We start from the raw sequence: 19,642 nt of genomic DNA on the forward strand, positions 1-19,642 counted from the left end.
CCTCACATCTCAGTCTGTCAAGTAGTTGGAATACAGGCACATGTCACCATGCCTGTTCTATTTATAAATATAAAAAGAAAAAAAGAAAATGAAATTAGAGAAAGAACAGGCAAAATTACAGAAAAAAAATATTAGGAATACAAAAATACCTAAAAAAGTAAAATATGCCAATGTATATAAATTAATAATCAGATTATTAAGTAAATTTGGGATTACAAATTATGTATTATCAAATGTCTTAATATAACAAAAGTGTCTAAGCTATTTGAATGTAATTAAAATAAGGTTTCATATAAAATTTTGTGAAAAAATTCTTTACCATAGACCTACTGAAACATTTGCTATGTTTACTTATTTAGAATAAGAATATGTAGTTGATTGCATTTATCAGTTTCATCTGGTTCATTTTTTATTATTGAAAGAGGATGAAATGCAAGCAAGATTTAAGTCATCAAAGATTGCTTACATAATTATTTAAGAAAAAGATAAACTAAGTCTGGTTTACCAGTGACAATTCAGATGATTTTTCATTGATTTGTTTTTATCGTATGATTTTGACTTACTAATCATAGCTGCTATTTTTAAAACAGAACTCTAAATTGTATTTATTGTTATTGCACCAATTATCCAAGGATAGGAAATGTGTAGACTTTCATATCTTGTAGTCTTTCCTCCATACAGCTTATATCTACAGTAATGATGTTATTAATAAAAGCAAGATTTTCAAAAGTTAAAACTATCTGGAGGAGAATATTTCACGTATTCGCCAGACTAATCATCTATGTTTGCATTTGATACCTGTTCTGTGAGCTGACAAATTTACTGATTACATTTATGTATTGTTAAATTTCAACTTGATATGATGTTTTAGAGTCTTTTGCTGTTTGATGTAGGTACAATTAATTGTCCTTTTGGAAATGACAGACTTGCTAATCCAATCCCCCAGCTAAAACGGTTAGCAGAAAATTATTTGTAGCAAACCAAAAACTTTTCCAGATAATGTTATTTTCAGTTAATTTGTTTATTTATTCCTCATAACTCTATAGTACTATGTTAGATTTATTATGAGATTAAAAAAATCAAACTACTTTCTTCATTAGTTTTTCATTCGGTTCCTCCCTTTTAAATTCAGGGAAAACCAGCTTTTACTCAGAAAAATGACTTTCTGATCAAGTCTTGGCTGCCAGTTCTCTGAAATTCCTGCTATACTGAGGCAGACAAGGCATAAAATGAGTCCTGTCTAAAGTAGACATTGCTTGGCCAAGCAAAAGTAACCATTGTCTTTGACATGCTGCTTTGTCTACACCTTTTGTTTCTGTGCACTTTTTATTGTATTGTTCAATCAGTGAGTCTAGACTAAATTGTACTATGGTAACAGATGATCTCCACATCTATGTGGCTTATAACAGCAAACTCTATATATTGCACGTGTTATATGTCTGTCATGGGACAGCTTAGACTCTGCGCCATCATTCTAAATCGAAGCCGCCAGTCTCTGAGATATACAAATCTCACGGCAGAAAGAAAAAGCAAGACAGAGCAATGAACTTGCTCTTAAAGCTTCTGCTCAGATGTGGCACAGATTACTTGTAGTCATGTGTTACTACCCAAAGCAAGTTATATGACTAAGTATAAAATCAGTGATGTGGGAAATCTAATCCTCCTGCAGGATGTCTGTCTATAATTTTTATGTCCCTGATGTTACCAAGAAATTAAATCATAGATTATAACAATATCTGTCTTAATTAAAATTTTACTTTTTTATCTAATTGCAAAACTAGATAGACTCACTGACTTTATTCTGAAGAGATTTTATAGACATCAAGACTGTCAAAATGTCATAGGACAAGAGCCAGGTTTAGAATGAGCTTGAGAAGCTATGGGACATACACTTGAAGGCTAGAAAAGTTTGATATTATATTTATTTTCTCTCTTCACTCTTCATAAGACACATTTGGGAACACAGCATATACTTCTAGAAGTTTCTATTAAAACTCAACAAACACAGTTTTCTCTATCACTTTACGTGTAAAACTGTATATATTGCCACTCAACTTAAAAGGAAAGAAAATACCAGTTTCTTATCAGATAATTTAAAGAAAGAAAGCATGTTGTTAAAATGGTTAAGACCATAAAATAAGACAGTAAGTAATTAACTTGATTTATTCCCAAAGAACTGTGAATCAATATTTTTGTTCCAACAGAATTAGAAAATAATTTAAGTGAGAGGCCTTATAGAAGATTGGTTTTACTCTTCCTATGATTTTACTTGGTTTACTCTAGAATTTGGATTCTTTTAATTTAATGGCAATAGAACTTCAGACAAAATAAGTATTTAAAATACATCAAGGTGATATTCTAAAAAATAATGATAAATACCAATGCATGAGGTAATTGAATTCAAGTGACTAGTGTGGTTAAAGAGAACTGATATTTTATACGTAATGTTTCAAAGAGACAAATAATAACTCTACCATTGCAAATAACTTTAGAATATTGCAAACATTGGGAAGGTTTCAAACAAATGTCTGTACTAAGATTTATAACTAAAATTAAGAAAAATTCAAAGTCTTATAAGGAGTCATATATTCAAAAAAAGGATTATATATTTAGAATTAGAGATCACATATATTCTGAAAGAAATGAGGATTCCGGAAATGTTGGTGGTACTAAATAAACTCTTGAGTGTTTTAAGTCAAAGGTTATCTAATTATAATCATAACAACAACAACAAAAATCATAACAAAGCATGTACAAATCAGCTAAGGATTCTCCAAGGAATGAGTCTATATGTGTGTATGCACACATGTATGGGTAGGCTTATGTGTTATGCTTATCTATGTGTTCTATATCTAATAGTGTATATTTTATAGGGTATGTATGTATTTAAATAAGTGCATATATTTTAAGATAATATGTATGAAAGTTTACAAGATATTATTAATACATGAGTAAACACAACCATTTAAGCTCTGGTTCTATAATAATTTATAGAATTTCTATTTATTTTTTAATGGAAAAATTGTTTTGGTGTAATTTTTTTAAAAGCCTTTGGGAATTAACTGTTACCATTGGGGCTTTCTTCATGACCTTTTATTGACCCAGAACTGTCCCAAGAAATTTGCTTAGGCTGATTTAAAGTCTGATTAAAAAGACACTAGGAAGTTTATTTAACACAGCAATTGTTCTAAAAGATCTTAAACGAAGAATGCATATGTTAATTTTCAATGTGTAGTCTTTATAATCTCACTGAAAAATAAAAATGATGAAATTTTCAGTTTCATGTTACTGATCTAAATTAGAGATAACCAACAACAAATTAGAGTTTAGAGGTTGCTTACTCAAAAGATAGATGGCATACAAAATTTTGATTAAATTATATATTTTTTCAGCCTAAGACAGAGCCAGTATAAGACAGGACAATACAGACCTATTTTAAGTCTTCTGATGCCCTATGTTTCATTTCTTTGTTTTGGTGGTATCACCTCATAAAATTTAAAAAATATTAAAATATACCTCTATTTTGTATGGGTATTTTGTTTTAAAAATTGGGAAGAATTTCATAAATTCGTGCTTTCATTTTGTTATAATTCTATAATTTTTTAAACAACTTGTGGCCATATTGGGGGATGCTTGCAAAGGAAGAAAATCTTGACTGTAAAGAGGTTTCTATTTAGCCATTGATAAAGTTGAGTGGTTAAATTTAACAGATGTTTATTCAAATATTTCTTGATTTTTGATTTGTATATCTTTTCTTCGTATTCTAGAGATCATCAAATTTTTCACAATTTAAATATTTTTCTTCATTCTGGAAATATGTGTTTGCCTTCCCTGAGCAATGTTCCATAATGCCTAATGGATATATTAACCTCTGAAGTGTGTGCTCTAAACCTTTACCATCCATCTTTAATCTTCTCTTTACAGACCTGGAGCCATGAACACCCCTGTAGTCTGATTTGGATTCTTATCTTTCTGTTTCCTAAGCATTCAGTATATATGGCCATCATCATACTCATCACACTGTACTACTACAATATACTTGTGTGATGCCCTCAGTAAGATAAAAGAAAGTAAATGAGAGATGAGAGCACAGCCATTAATTTACTCAAATATATACATTCACATAAAATAGATATTCATGACACATTTTTGAATGCTCCTCCCTGAAATGCACTGTTGTGTTTGCTGGGGATACAGAAATAAGTAAAACTCAAGTCTCAGCTACCTGGAAGGTTATATTTTAGTTGCATGTCTAATTTAATTTTCCATGTAAAACATTTCCTTATATATTGAATATACTTAATAAGTATTTTTAAATATATAAATAAAATATGGAAATTGTTTAAAGATAAGAATGTTTGAAATTACTTAAATTTATATATTTTGGTATACATTAAATATTCAGTACAACAAATAACTTCAAGTTATTAGAGATATATGTCCACTAATTCTAATCAAGGTCACTTGGAATTCTGCATATTAAATGAAATTCAACCTCAATTGATTTGTTTTGATTTGTTTTTAATTTATTCAATCTATTACGCCAATTATCTCATCCTCTCATAAGAGATAGATAAAAGAGATGGAGGGAGGGAAGAAAAAAGAAACAAAGAGAGGGATATGTTAAATTTGGAATATTTCTGGAACATTTTTCTGGAATACTTTTCTTGGAATATTAATGACAGTCTTAAGTCTTTCCAGTAAATTCACCATATTATTTTGAAAGAAAACGACCAGTGTAAGTTTCGATTCTACCTCCTACTCAATCATTGCTTAATAAAAACAAGTACAACAGAAAAAGTATAATGTTTTATTTGTTCTTAGTACATCCCTGTAGGAACGAGCAGACATCAGATTTGTCAAAGTCACAACTCCTTTAGAGTTTCCAGGAGAACACTAAGATCAAAGAAAGAAATAGATAAGATAAAGAAATACAATCTATTTGCAATAGGAGTTTCCCGTGTAAGTTTCACTTGTTACTATCATTCTAGCACAAGTTAAAAGTATGCTTTTTAGGACTCTTTACCTGACGCTAATGGAACCTCTTTTGACAGATTTTTCTGTAGAAAAATTATATGGTGTGAATTTGAAAAAAACAACTGTCAGGTTGAATCAGTTATTTTGTATCTGCGGGTGCCTACTTGGCTCATATAATCTTCCCAAAGATAAGTGGAAAACTGATTTGTGCCATCAGATTCTGTACATTATAAGAAAAGATGAATATTTGTATTGTCAGACAAGTATATTTAGTCATAGTTATAGCTATTGAATTAAACAATATTCTGTGTATTAGAGTAATTTTTTTGATCAACATGTTAGTTGTATTGGGTTAATTTGTTATGGAGATATCTAAAATAGTAAAACCTCCATCGTGTAATTAGGCTATTTTAATTATACATAGCTCATATATTTTTTCTACACTATTTTGATTTGACTAATGCATTGTTATTAAATAGGAAAATATGCTTATGGCATAGATCTTGCCAATGTTTGTAGATTATTCTTATCAGTTAAAGTCTGGTTTATAGTTATAACCCACATTATAACTACGTGATAACCACTTTATATATTATAATTTTACATTCCACTTCCCTCCCATCACTCTTCCCTCACTCATTGCTTGCTGTCTTTGTTACTATTTCTGGAATAATCTATGAATGATCTTGCCTCAGGGTCTTTGTATTTATTGCTTTTTTCATTTGGCATACTCTTTCTCAAAGTATCTGCATGGTTTCTTCCTTCAGGTCTCAGATAAAATGTCACAAATTCAGAGAGGACTTCCTTGACCATCCCAAGCAAATGAATACTCAGCCACCTTCTATCCTATTGTTTTATAACACTGTAGGTCAGAAAGAAGCCCATATGTAGGGTATGTTCTTCCATAGCCCATCACTGGTTGGAGTTAAGGAAAAAAGACTGACCCTTCTTAGCCTAGAAGGGTCCATCAATAGACATCAGGAGGAATTCACACATCCTTTTTCTGAGTCATAGAGCACCATTATCAAGAGTTAACTGGACAGCTGAACACTCTGAACATGGCTGACAAGATCTCACAATCACTCTTTTGCCCCACTGACCCTTGTAGCCTCATTATTACTGTCTGTCTCAAGAAAAAGTTCGACTTAACTCATCATGTCCACTTTCTCATTTTATGAGAAAGGAACTCAGGACTTCCAAATCATTCCTGATTCCCAAGACTTTATTCCTCATTCTCTAATTCTATCTCCTCATACTCTTTCACTATACTCTCTGGAATTCACCAGCAAAGCCCCTTTATCTTCAACCACTTTTGTGTATATTTCCTTATCAACTCTCCAAATGAAGGCTGATGACTCTGCCTCACACTCCAGCTATTAAGAGGTGGCTATTTCTCTCCCACATCACTTAAATCATGCGATTGGGGGTAGGGTAATGTTCTCTTTGTTCCTCGGTGTCACTTCCTGAGCAGTCTTCTTCTTTCTCCTTAAAAATCTTGTGCTCTGTTCTCAGGACATCAGTAGATACACCCTACTATAGAAAAGTCTCCCACCAACCTCTGGTAGCTTTTCCTCTTCTGTTAAGATTTTAGCTGTAGCTGATTTTCATTCTTTCTAACTCCATTCTTGTCATATATATTGTAGTGTTAATAATTTCAATATTCACACAGATGAGTCTCCAAAAACTCTAGTCCCTCAGTTAAGTGACTCCTCTCCCTTAAGAATCTTGTTTTTCACCTAAGGACTACATGCAAATAATTTCACCATCTCCTAATGCACGTATCCATGTAATGTTTGGCATGATACTGACATCTGAACTTTAAATGTTTGTATATATGTTTAGGGTAACAGATTATCTGTTTATTTACCTATACACCTAGAATAGATTTTTTTGCCTAAATAAACTAAGATTTTCTCTTAGCCTATCACGTTGTAAGGGATCCCACAAACATCTGTTGAATAAATGCATATAAAATATTTTGTGTTTCTAAACTATATAGTAGTATAGAAATATTCTTTATTTCTCAAAGTTGTATAGTTAAAAAACTGGAAGAAAACTGTGAAAGAAATACTTTAAAATCAATATCATTTTATTGATGCTTGACTTTAATAAAATTACTATTTAATAAGGATAATAATTAGCTAATGAACCTCCATTGCTTACCCGTTTGTTTTGACCAAATTACATATTTTTCAAATGTAAAATATTAATTCTTTGACCCAGATTTGAATTGTCATTATTTTGTATACTAAATTGTTTTCATTTTTAATCAAGTATGAAATGTGTATAATTAATATTACAAAGCATCTATTTAGGTAAAATAAAATTGTTCAAAGCATGTTTTAATGCCATATTTAAAATTTCTATTTACTTTAAATACATGGTATACTTCCTTTATTAAGGAACAAAAAAAGAAAAAGCTTTTGTTAAAGTGAAATCCAGTTACTTGCTAGCAGGGCCATGAAATTACTGCTTGGCTGGGTTGTCAGTGTGAGCCTTTCATCATCAGTGGTGAAGAATGTTAATGACATCATAGCATTATGGACAAATCTATAGAGCATGTTAGTGTTTCACATAATTCTCAAATAAATCAGTTATCCTTTAGCAGAGTCAGAGCCTAAATAATGAACTATTTCAAAGTACCTCAAATCCGATTAGTGATTACAAATTGTAATTTGGAGGAACCAGAGTGAAATGTTTGTCAAATTCAGTACTTACCTTCCATAATAACTTTTTCATTCATGTATTACATTTTCTCATTCAAGATATAGAGGTTGTTTGAAGAGATATAAACTGACTTTTGATTTAGTAGAGCACACATTAATTGATTGCTAGTTGTTTGATTTATGTTGAATTCTAAAAACAAACTTGTCTATTTTTACAGGGTACTTAAAGTGTCCAGGTACTTAAAATAACCAGCTAGACTGAACACACTAATGTTGTTCAGGAATTAAGCCTCAGGAATTAAAGTTTTTCCTGGAAGGAGGTAAGATATTTAAACATATGTATATTTGCATGTTAATAAGTTTTGGTGAAAATTTAGATATATTAATGTAATTTTTAGCATATAATTTATAAGATTGTTTTTAAAAATTAAAAGGACTTTTTGTTTTCACTTCTATTGTCTCCCATTCCGTAGAATTATTTGGGTAGATGAAAAGGCTCCAACATTTAAAAACAAAAAAACAGTTTGTAGAGATTGCCACTTCAAAATATCAAAAGGTGGATTGCTACTATTCCTTTTTTTTTTTTTTTTGTCTTCATACTGAGAAATTTCACTGGGTTTGCCATGTTCCCTAGGAACCACAGAGCAGAGGTAGCTGGAATGTGAGCAGATTGCCATCCCAAAAGATCTTTGGCTAACTTGTCCCTTCTACATTTCCTGGCACAAATATGGTTACTGTCTTCCAGAATCCATTCAAAGTCTGGAATGCCAAGCTCAGGGGAGGAGTCAGTTTTTAAGGAATGGATGCAATGAACAAATGAACAAAGGAATTAAAACATATACTTGAAGATCTATGAATAGTGTATGAGACTGTTAAGAGAAAAAATACCTCTGAATTTAAATATGTTTCTTTTTCTTTTATGTACATTTGAGTAGACTAAAATTCATCTGTAAATTTTATTTAGATTTTTATTATAGTAAAACTGAAAAGTTCCCGATTTTATTGGGTCCCTTTTGATTCAGTTGTATGATTATTTCTACTTAATATGAGCAAATACTTTCTTTCCCCTAGGTTTTTCAGATTGCTATCAAGAAAAATAAGATTTTTATGAAAACTATTTATATTAAAAATGTATGAAAAGAGAAAGAAATTAATTGGTCAACTAAAAAAAATATAGAAAAAATTAGCCAGGCATGGTGGTGCATGCCTGTAGTCCCAACTACATGGGAGGCTGAGGCAGAAAGATCGCTTCAGCCCACGAGTTTGAGGTTGCTGTGAGCTAGACTGATGCCATGGCACTCTAGCCAGGGCAACAAGTGAGACTCTGCCTCAAAAAAAAAAAAAAAAGAAGTCAAACAAGGAATTAGCACATACCACAGTAATTCCACTTGTTAGTATATGCACAAGATAAATGAAAACATACATCCCCAAAAAACATGTACACAAATGTTCATAGCAGTATTTTCACCATAGCCAAAAGGTAGAATCTATACAAATAATGATGGAAGTGATGAATAGATAAGAAGATGTATACATAATATTATTTGGCAATAAAAAGGAATCTACAACAACAACAAAAATGTACGGAAGCATCATTTACATATGTAAAACATATATTTCATAAGGCAAAAATTCACTGATTTAATATGCATCTTCAAATTGTTAAAGTTGTTATCATGTCTGTATGGATTTAAATTCTTTTATGGGCAATATATTTCATATCTTTAGTATTGATAGAGCAGTAAAGACTTAAAAAATAACTTGTAGTGCCATTTCTTTAATACATACATATATATACACACACGTACATAAACACAGATATATGTGTATATATATTCATTATTTGGCTAGAGTAATTGTCAGCCTTCCATAATACTAATTTCCTGGGTGGTATTTTTCATGAGTACATTATATACATGAAGACTGAATATTTTCTTCCTTTTTCAGCAAATAATAATGTAATTCTCCAATTACAATTGCCTACAAGGGTACCAGTAGACTAGGCAAAGTTCACAAGTTGAATTTCCTGGGTACTAATTAAAATCTGTTCTAACTTTATGGAAGCCAGAGTTGTACATGGTCCTGTTGTCAGTGTCATTGCCATCATTGTCTTTTAATTTTTACTTAGCATCAAGTCAGTCCTTACAAATTAGTCTCCTAAAACATCGATAGTCTAGATTGATGAATCTTAAATCACTAACTACAATTAAGAGTGTATACATTGGATTGAAATCGGCTAGTGGATAGAAATAAGTGAATATTTATAAAGAGTCAGAGCAGCAATTTGACTAAAATTTAATGAAATATACTCCCAGATTTTGCATCTCATAGAACTATTTGAAGAATTTATGATTCTAGGCTTTGGGTAAAGCAAGTACAGGCTGGAGTACATAAATATCAGTTGGTTGGAAAATGTGATCTTTTTATCTCAAATTGGAGATCTTAAAACCTTTTTTTAATCTATCCCTTTCTGCCTTTATGATTTAACAGAAGTAACCTGAAAAGTAATTGTTGGCATGTCTAATGAATTATGAAATATTTATACAAATAATTATTTAAAAGAGTAGTTTAACAATATATTTTTTTCTTATCTGGCTAATTCTTTCATTAAATAACTTATTTGTTTAGGCAATGACAACATAGCAAGATTCATGACAAATTTTTTCCTTTCCCAAATTTGACGATAGTTCTGCTTTTATTGACTGTTCCCGAAACGTGGCTCCATATATGTTTTATTCTAAATGAGTTCTAAATTAAATATCTACAAATATCTTACTAGTAATCTCAAGATAAATATTTCAAGCAATCATTTAAAAAAATTGAAGGTAATTAAAGGAATCTATATCTAAGAAAAGGATGTACTAAATTGGGAAGAGAGAAATGTAGAATAAAATTCTCCATTAGCTAAAAAAGAAAATTAAAAATGTGTGGATGACAAGGAAGAAGGTAAAAATCAGAATGCTAAAACCAGCAGTAGTATATCATTTTCTATTCCATTCCGGGGAAGACACCTTCATTTGTATATGACCATTGAATAACTCTGATCTCATTTTCTAGGGAGATGGTTACATATACTTTAATGAAAACACTACAGTCTCAGATATTTCTGGAATTTCAAGGTGCATCACTGCTTGACCTTAAGAAAATTGTGTTACCTTATTTCATTTTCTCATTTATACACTAAAATTTGCAATACTGAATTTTATTTGCTTATACTTACATATTTTTAAATATTTCATGCTTTTTTATAAACTGAATTTGGAGATGTATAATAGAGTTTTCCTTTTCTCTACTTATTTTTCAAACTATAGTTACCTTATTTTTAAGGAAACTCTTACTTTTTTTAAGGCAATATCATTTTTCTTTTCTAGATTATAAGCTTTTTGAAGTGAAAAATATTTTTTCTTCTTTACGCCTTCCCTACCCCCTGGTATAAAGGACTAGACAATATTAATTCAGTGGATGACTGAAAGAAAAAATAAAAGCCTTTTTACATAGAAATGTTGCTAGCAAATAGAGTTAAAACAAAAGCTGTTAAAAGCAATTAAAACTCTCTAAAGTATTTTAACACAATTTAGGATGGAGTTACATCCTGATAAACCTATCCTAAGTTGAAAATATAGTAAGTTGAAAATGCATTTAATACATCTAACTCACAGAGGATCACAGCTTAGCCTAGCCCACCTTATACATGCTCAGAACGCATATAGAATGCCTACAGTTGGGCAAAGTCATCTAACACAAAGCCTGTTTTACAATGAAGTGTAGAATATCTCATATAATTTATTGAATGTTGTACTGAAAGAGAAAAATAGAATGGTGTATGAATACTCCAATATGATTTATACTGAATGCATATAGCTTCAGCACCGTTATAAAATCTGAAAATCTTAAACTGAACCATTGGTAAGTTGAGAATCATCTGTATTTAAGAGATTAAAACTATTTTTTTCCAATGAAGAAAACTCAGTATGTTCACCTATTAATTCAGCTGTTACTTAATTTTGATTTTTTAAATATATTCTCTTAGCTCATAGCATTTTTATATTTCAATCTATTTTGTAACCACTTACATGATTTTTGAAGAAATTAGAATATCTTTTCCTTATGAAAAAATTCCCTAAATATTTTTCAAAGAGAGATCGCACAAGTGTATGAAGAAAATTATGCTGGAATTGAGCTCACGTTCAGTTTTAGTAACAAGCAACTTTGGTGAGCTGGTCAACTAGCAAGCTCTTACCTCACTGCCTCGACTCAAACATTAGTGCCCAAAGAGTCATAAGGAGTTCTTAGAGGCTTGGCTTGGCAAGGTTTCCTAGTGCACATGCCTAACCCTCTCTGCACCCAGTGAGGGTGGGATTGGAATAGCTATGAGTAGGCATGGCATGTCTCCTACCTCTTTGAAAAACTTCATGGCATGTTTGCACAAATCCAACTTCAAATTCAGACTGAGTAGTTTATTTATTTATTTTACTGGCTAATAATTTCTTCTTTCCTCAAACTGTTCTTTTATTTTTCCTCTCTCTTTAATAATCTGTGCTAAATGTTTTTAAGTCCACAGAATTTCTGAACCAAAAAGGATTTAGGAAATAATCTCATTGTTTACATAGAAAGATAAAGGCTAAGATGAATTTAATACAGGTTACAGAGACCAAGAACCCAAATCTGTAACTCTAATACTAGAGTTCTTTGCCTTACATCAGATCTTACTCCTAAGATGTTCCTTTTAATGGACTTTATTCCTCATTTATGTTAGGAATCTGTTGACAATTCCATTTTTTCCATTATTTATCAGTGTTGTCATAAGTACCAATTTGTATTTGTGTGAACAAAATAAATGTGTCACTCTTATTCTACAGAGGAAAGTATCTTAGTGGGTAAAAATAACAGAACAAGAAAGATTGAACAATAAAAAATATGTATATATTATACACCACCTCAGAGAACCACCCTGTTTGAGGAATGGGATATTTTTATGGCTGGCTAAATATTTGTTGATATATGTATGAAAGGCTAATTACCGCATAAAACTCCGTGAGGTGTGTACATTTTTCGGGGGGCTGAATCTTCTCTATGTATTTATTTTATTTTACTAGATTTATTGGGGAATAATTTAAATAAAATAAATTGCATCTGTGTTAAAGGCCTCAATTCTATGAATTTTTACAGAGATGTATACCTATTAAATAACCACCACAAGCAAGATACAGAATATTTTCATCACCTTGGCAAAATTATTTATAACTATTTCTTTTTTTGATACTATGCATTGATTTGCATTTCATATAAATAAGTATGTAAGTATAAGAATGTCCTTTGTCACTTAGCCTAATTTATCTATGACTTATGTCTATCAGTAGTTCATTTTTTAATCACTGAGTGGTATTCCATTGAATAGCTATTCTACATTTGGTTATTCATTTACCTGTTGATGGATATAGAGTTGTTTTCATCTTTTGGCCTTTGTGAATTAATTTCCTATGAGCATTTGTGTACAAGTCTTTGAGTGGACATGTATTTTCATTTTCCTTGGAGAAATATGTGGATTGGAATATCAGGGTCATTTGGTAGATATATGTTTAACTTTTTAAGAAAGGACAGTTTTCCAGAGTGGTTGGTTGTTCCATTTGACATTTCCCTGAGCAGTGAATGAGAGTTCCTGTTGCTCGGCATCAGAGGACTTCAAACTATAGATCTTGAACCAAATTCAATGTTATTTGTAAATAAAGTTGTACTGAAACACAGACATACTCAATTCTTTATGAATGAGCTGCTTTCATGCTACAAAGACAGAATTGAGTGATTGTGATAAAGACTTTATGGCCCTTAAAGCTGCAAGTATTTACTATTTGGCCCTTTAAACACAAAGTTGTACAACCTAGAAGAACTTTCACTTTATGAGTCTTCTAAAATTTTAGCCATTTTTATGTGTATGTGGTAGTTATCTAAACAGGTCTCTAATTTGCATTTCTTCAATGAGTGATGATATTGAGCATCTTTTAGTTTGTGTATTTGCCACCTGTATATCTTCTTTTGTGAAGTACCTATTGAAATCTTTTGCTCATCTTTTTAAATGGATTTCTCATTTTATTATTGAGTTATAATAGCTCTGTATATAGCTCCATATATATTCTGGAATTAAATTCTTTGATCTGTATTTTTAGTGAATATTTTCTATCATTCTGTGGCTTTCTCTTTTTGTTTATTTTGAAAAGCAAAAATTTTAATAGCAATGAAGGGCAATATATGATTTTTTTTTCTTCTTTTATTGTGCTGTTGGATACTATTTAGGAATCCTTGCTTTACCACAGGTTAAACAATTTTCTAAAATATTTTCTTCTAAGAGTCTTATAGTTTTATTAGGACTATAATCCATTTATAACGTTTAATCTCCTCTGTAATTAATAAAAGCCTCTTGAAATTTTGTTTAGGATTTTGATGAATCTATAGATCAATTAATGATTCTTTACATTTTATTATTATTAATTTCTAATCTAATTCCATTGTTGTCAGAGAACAGAATGTGTTCTAATAGCAATTATATCAAACCTATTGAGAGATGTTTAAGGCCCAGCATATGTCAATATAGGTGAATGGTCCACACACATTTGAAAAGAATGTGTGTTTTTCAGTTAATGACTGGCATGCTCTTGAAATACCAATTAACTTAAGGTGCTTCATAGTGTTCTTTAGATCAACTAAGTTTTCACCATTGTTTTTGTTATTGTTGTTGTTCTAGGCACTCTAATAAAATCTCTTACGATGATTATGCAATTTTCATTTTCTTCTTTTAATTCTGTCAAGTATTGCTTTTTGTACTTTGTGAATCTTTTATGGACTCATACACGTTTGTGCTTTATATGTTTTCTTGCTGAATTGATGCTTTTATTATCATCTAATGTTTCTTTGTTCTTTGATAATGCTTTTGTTTGGTATCTATTTCAGAAGATATTCACATAATCACTCCAGCATTCCTATGTTTATTATTTGCATCCATTCAATTTGAACTCATATGTATAGTATTGCATTTGAGAATTTAATACATTTTGATTTCTGGTTTTTTGTAACATGTAAACCTTACCAAAAAAAAAGGAAATGATTTTAAGATTTTATTTTTTATCACTGATATTTTAAAATGTAATTATATTATGCCTTTTGAGATTTGTTTTATTTTCTTTTCCTTGTGAAAGGTACTAAGTAGACCCTTTCCATCTGAAGACTCATGCGCTTCAGTTATGGGAAAATTTCTCTCTCTATATATAAATAATATATACATATAATTTATACATGTGAAATATATATGGAATGTGTATCTGTGTATATACATATATATTCCTTCTCTGATTAATCTGTTAGCCCTCAAAATCTGATATTTGACTTCTTTAATTGATCTATTACTTATATTTCTATTTTTCCATTCTTCCATTTTATGTTCATGTTTTACTTTATGAAAATTTTTCTTGCCTTTATCATCTAAACTCTTCTATTGAAGTTCTTATTTTGTTTATCAAAGTTTTAATTCCTAACAGCTCTATCTGGTTCTCCCTTTCTTTTCTTATCGTCTCATTTGTGTGTTTGCTTGTTTGTTTTTTAATAGATTAAATATATTTTCTTATTGCTAGGTAATGTCAATTATAGTTTTGATATATTCTTCAACTTCCTCATTGTTTTTGTTTTCTCCAAGTTCTTTCAATTGGTGTCTTAGGTTTTATTGTTGATTATTTATGTTGTCAATTTTCCTCATAGGTCAGGTAATTCTAGGCTGTCCATTTGTATTTATGAGTGAGATAAAGCCATTTTTGAAAGTACTGTGTGGGGTGAGGGTGAAAAGAATTAGAGGATATTTTGTAGATTTGGTAGATTATTAGACTGTACTTTATATTGCCCATTAAGTATCTCAGCCTTATTACTTGGGACTACCAAATTATGACATATGGAGTACTTTTTCTAGTACTTTTTAGTTCCTCCAATAGTTGGCAAAGGCGAAATATCTGCTGTTGCTGATATTTGAGGAGCAAGGTGGGAGAAATTATCTCTTCTGCTGGCATAGTATGCCATCATGTGCTGATCATCTCCTTAGAGTGATGATCTTTTCCTGAGAGAGTTCTAACTTCCCCTTGCTAAAACAACGAATTTTATGTGTATTCTTCATTCCTCAAATTCCCTGAAATCTTATATTGCTGTTATGATTGTAAGACCATTCTACTGGTATTAACAGATTAATATATTTCTGTTTGTTTGTTTTAATTCTTTGTTATACCTTTACTGGGGTCAAGAAAGGGAGAGGAGATTGACTTGTATGCTTCATCTGCCTGGTTTAATTAGAGTTCACATTATATTCTTAACAAATAATCACATACTTTTTACATATATTTATTTAACTTGGGTATTATTATGGATGATGGTGTTTTGTTTCTATAGGTTTGATGGACAGAAGAAATAATTCCCTGAGTTTCTCTGATACAGATACCTATAGTATCAATGATTAGTCTTCCTTCCTTTGTGGCCATATTTTGAGGAAAATGTTATAACATATTGGCTCTTTTGCCACAGAAAGAGAAGAAAACTTGCATCTGTCCATTTTAATACATGCTAAGAATTTTCAGTAAGAAGTTTGATAGAGGTAGGATTGGGAATTATTGGCTAAAATGATGCTTTGGGATTACCTCCAGATTTCATTACTCATGTTATTTCTGTTCTGCTGTTACCATAGGTAATTAACTATAGCTAAAGTGGGATTATACAGTTGCAGCTTATCTAGGTTTTCTCAAAAGTATATCCCTGTTGGGCCACAACTGGATTTTGAAACAATTTATGTCTAGAAATGCTACCCAGAGTCATGGAGAATTTGTCCAAGGTCTGAGACAGTTCTTATGAAAACTGTCCCACTCCTCTCTTCTTTAGTGAAAACTTAACAAACAACAGTCAGCCAGAACTGAAAATAATAAAGGTGAATAAATAAGTGCAATGTCTTGGGGCATTGACAATAGTTGGACTTGTAGACTATTATACATAGATCCATGTAGATTAGTTATTTTGAGTGGAATTTCTGGAACAATTTATTTTAATCTGTGCTAAAAAAGTTAAAAATTAGGCCCTTATGGTTTAAGGACTTTTATCTCACTTCATTCTAAATATGTGATCACAAGTTCTCTTGAGCTTTCTCTGTTAAAGACACTTCCGTTTTGTTTCTAAAAATGTGAAGTTAAAAAAATTAAAACCAAGCCATAGAATTTTTTTCAATCAGAAGAACACAGCAGTACAGATAAAACTTAACATTCTGTATTTTAGGTTGTGTTTTGCCAAACATGATTAGACGTCTCACAAAAGAATATCAAACTACATTCAGAAAGCCATCTTACTGAATGTTATGACAAAATAGACATAATTTGAATTGAATTTAGAACTGTACATATCATGTTGTCAAACTTTGATTTTTTTAATCGGGATTTTGAAGTAAAAAATGTGTTAAAAATATAATAATTCTATTAAATGATTGTTCCCCCAACATCCTCTAGAGTTTGCTATTCACAATACTTAAATTGCCCTTGGATAGTAATTAAAAAGCTATCACAAAGAAATAGGGAGATACAAGGATGAATAAAATAAAAGCACATACAATCATAAAGGAGTATCAGAACATTGGCTCTAGTTGTTCACACCATAGCAAAATAAACTAGTTTTATAATCATTTAAAGAATATCCCAAAGTTCTTTGTTAAGTAGTCAAGAAGGCCCTGTAAGCAACACTTCTATAACTTGCAAGGTAGGCTTGGCTCTCTGACATAGATTCAGCTGGTAAGGAAACAATAAGGCCTGATGTATTGAGAAATTTACATTTTATTACTAGATAATATGAAAAACAAACATCCTTCCATCCCTTACCATGAATCTTATCTAACTTCTAAACTAGTAGATGAGTATGTTGCTCAAATTTATAATTAAAAAGTGAGTACACATGTTGAGGTGATCATTTCAATGGAACTACATCATATAGTTGTGGCAACTGGTCTGTCAAAACGTCTAATTTTAATCTCATCCCCTGATCTAGCTAACTCCATATAAACCTCCACGTCTCAGCTAAATATCATTTCCACCAAAAAATCCTCACAAAAACCTCATATTTTAGAGTACTCATCTTACTTATAACTTATTTTTTAAAGCAGGTCTTTTATAAGTTATAATTTCCATTAAGTTGAGGATTGTGATTCTTTTTCTATCTACTGTTTTATATATATACTTGTAGTTTCTCAATTATTAATAATATGTTGGTTATTTGATTAGTTAAGCTTACATCTAAATATGATATATTTTACTCAATACTTTTTGTAATTTCCTGCTGCTCCCAATACAATATGAGAATATTATATTATAAAAGTGGAGCTTTGACTTATGCATGTATAGATATGCTTTATTAAATCCAACCATGATAATATCCGCCATATCAAAATATTGTATAATCATTACAGTCAATATGTTGGTTGACTTATTTTCAAAATCATAATGGAAACCTTTGATTATAACTCAGAGTAAATTGCAACCAAGAAGTGGGGCACTATGTAATTAAAAAAAACAATGAAGCATTGTCTAAAACTTTGGCTTGAATACCAGAGTATATAATTATGAATTTGTTTGCTTATTAGTTGCTTTGTTTTGTCAAAGAAAGAAACATTATAACTGGAAGAGATTTTAGAAATTATTCCACATGATTCATTTAGGTATAAGAATGAAAGAAATGAGAAGAGAAAGGCAAAATGATTTGTCCCAAATCACACAGTCAATAGAAAGCCTAGTCATGGAAATCAAATTTTTGAAACCGACTAAGACAGTTTTTCTACTGAAAACATGTGGACTTCATTTCAGATATTTTCCAAATTTAAAAATGTAGTCTTTTGAAAATTTTTGCCCCAAGCAAAAGATAAATTATAACATTTGCATTTTGTGAATAACGGAAATCTTTACCTTTGCAGCCTAGTTGACTTAATGCAAACATATCCAACAAGAATAATGAGTTCAATGTCACTCATTTAACAACAAAATGATACTGTCAGCATTTTGAATAAGGTCTATTTTGAATCAAGAGGCCATTGTCTTATAGAAATATTTTAGACCAATTGCTAGTCTAGACTACAAAGTTGGACGGAGGTGCCTTCTAAATCAAATCCTTTTATTCCCACAGACTGAGATCATGCACATCTGAGATTTGTTAGTTGAAATTCCACACAGTCCTCAATTGCCAAGTTTGGATGGAAGGAACCTAATACTAAAAATAAGGAAAGTAAGAAAAATTAACATTAAAAACCATACTATATAAAGGTCCTACAGAGACCAGCAGGGAAGAAGGGCCCTGAGCATTCCTACTTGCAGATTTAAACTTGAAGCTAACCTATTAGTAACTTCAAGCAGGAATTGGGAAGGTAGGGAAAAGGATATCAAGATTGAGCAATCAATTACAATTAATTCAGTAGTATCTTCTGAACAGATTTCTGTGGGGGAGACATAAATATAAGATGTGCTTCCTTTTCTGGCAGCTTGATTGAATTATTTGGCAGTTTGATCGAAGATGTATTCTTCTTACCAGTTCAACCTTTATTTCATGAATATTTACAGTATTGCAGGTATTATTATAAATTATTAGAATAAAAGAGGAATAAAAATAAGTGCCTTACAATCAAAAAATACCATAATGGGAGCAATATAATCAATATTTCAATAAAGTATGGTAAGTGCTAACATGGCAGAGTATCCACTTCTCAGTGTAAATTTACCCATACTTTACTCTCTATCCCTTCTGCCTGATTTCTGATGAATGTTATTTCCATATGTGCACACAAGTGTTGATCAATTAGTTCCAATTTAATGGTGAGTACATGTGGTGCTTGTTTTTTCATTCTTGTGATACTTCACTTAGAAGAGTGGTCTCCAGTTCCATTCAGGTTAATACAAGAGGTATTACTTCACCATTTTTTGTGGCTGAGTAGTAAGTACTTCATGATATAT

General features: G+C 30.9%; 1 long non-coding RNA gene across 1 annotated transcript in view; it reads left to right on the forward strand.

Annotated features, from left to right (window-relative positions):
• LOC142872866 (uncharacterized) overlaps positions 1-7,957 on the forward strand; it is a 150,336-nt gene extending 142,379 nt beyond the window's left edge. The window contains exon 3 of the long non-coding RNA XR_012920959.1: positions 7,862-7,957. This is a non-coding gene — a long non-coding RNA (uncharacterized LOC142872866). The remainder of the gene's footprint in view (positions 1-7,861) is intronic.
• Positions 7,958-19,642: the final 11,685 nt, after the last annotated feature.

This window comes from Microcebus murinus, chromosome 9 (assembly GCF_040939455.1).
Source record: "Microcebus murinus isolate Inina chromosome 9, M.murinus_Inina_mat1.0, whole genome shotgun sequence".
NCBI lineage: Eukaryota > Metazoa > Chordata > Mammalia > Primates > Cheirogaleidae > Microcebus > Microcebus murinus.